This window comes from Plecotus auritus, assembly GCF_963455305.1.
Source record: "Plecotus auritus genome assembly, chromosome: 3".
Lineage (NCBI taxonomy): Eukaryota > Metazoa > Chordata > Mammalia > Chiroptera > Vespertilionidae > Plecotus > Plecotus auritus.
In genome coordinates, this window is record NC_137772.1 from 52,822,972 (window position 1) to 52,824,562 (window position 1,591).

A 1,591-nucleotide genomic window follows, 5' to 3' on the forward strand; every position below is an offset into this window, starting at 1 on the left:
CCTATATCTAGTTATATTATAGCAAGTTTTTGGACTTGCAATATTAAAGAAATTTAAAAAAAAAATCACAGAAGAAATAAAAATAAATTTACTGAGAAAAATAAAATCAAGTGGCATCTGCACACTAAATAATATTTCCATATAGTTGAAGAAGTATAGGACCCACATTTTTCACATTTAGTCAACAGTTTACTTTTTGTGTATTAAAAATTAAAAATCCTAAACTAAGTGACAGAAATCATACAACTAATTAAACTTGTAATATTTTACATATGTGTGTGTATATATAGAGTTTTGCCTGTGTTTCTTTTCTGCTTTTCTTAGGAAAAAAAAATCTTTACTAAAGTCAGTGAAAAAATAAAACAAAATAAGAGATATGGAATAGGGCCCACCATTATATTAAAATTATAAGAAAGTAAGTTTTAAGTATGGAAATAAAATTAAAACTAAATAATTGCCTTTAAAAGTACACAAAACACAATTGAAAAGATTTTTATTTTCTTGGAAGAAAAACTACAAAATAATAAAATAATAAGTTAATAATATCAGCCCAATGTATTTCATTTTATTTTATTTAGTCTGAGCAAGTGATAACATTTAAATTTAGTAGGCATAAAAAACGCCACTATTTTATGACTTTAAAATTTAAAATATGAATAATAGATATTTTAAAATACCAAAAATAAACTATCTTCAATAAAAGGAAGCTGTTCAATTACTTAATGTTGCTGAAAACTAAAGTTAATAAAGTATATAAGCCAAGGTTTCATTTAAGACTTAGCAAAGAATAAAACAAATCTAATGATACTAAAGCAAGAGAAAAAAAATAGAAATAATAGCACATTGAATAAAAAAAATGTAAAGTAAGAGAAGTGATTTAAAAATCAAAAGACAGCTCTTTCTCGTCAAGGAGGCGGTGGAGCAGCCTTCCCAGCAGACGCAGAAATGCAGATCTTTGTGAAGACCCTGACTGGCAAGACTATCACCCTTGAGGTTGAGCCCAGTGACACCACTGAGAATGTCAAAGCTAAAATCCAAGACAAGGAGGGCATCCCGCCTGACCAGCAGCGTCTGATTTTTGCGGGCAAACAGCTAGAGGATGGTCGCACTCTCTCAGACTACAATATTCAGAAAGAGTCCACCCTGCACTTGGTGCTTCGTCTGAGGGGTGGCATCATCAAACCCTCCTTCCGCCAGCTCGCGCAAAAGTACAACTGTGACAAGATGATCTGCCGCAAGTGTTATGCCCTCCTGCACCCCCGTGCTGTCAACTGCCGCAGAAGTGTGGCCACACCAACAACCTGCGCCCCAAGCCCCTCCGCCAACTCCTTGGGTCCACAGGGCAGCCTTCTACCTGAACCCTGTGATGCTGGGGCCTCAATAAAGTTTCTCTTTTGTTGACTGGAGCAGTAAAAAAAATAAAAATATAAATAAAAATCAAAAGACAGTTCTAAAGAAACAATAACTAAAACAACTTCAGACAATATAAATCCAGACAAAAGTACACAAAATCAAGAAGGCATTTACACAGATATGGGGAACATTAAACTGTTTTGCAATTAATGTGCAATGGTTTATGAAAAAAACCTCA

At 33.6% G+C, this 1,591-nt stretch overlaps 1 pseudogene across 1 annotated transcript; it reads left to right on the plus strand.

Moving 5' to 3' along the window:
* Nucleotides 1–901: 901 nt before the first annotated feature.
* Nucleotides 902–1,358, plus strand: LOC308244038 (ubiquitin-ribosomal protein eL40 fusion protein-like; annotated as a pseudogene). The gene has a single exon. The product of its transcript is annotated as a ubiquitin-ribosomal protein eL40 fusion protein-like (transcript).
* The last annotated feature ends 233 nt before the right edge of the window (nucleotides 1,359–1,591 follow it).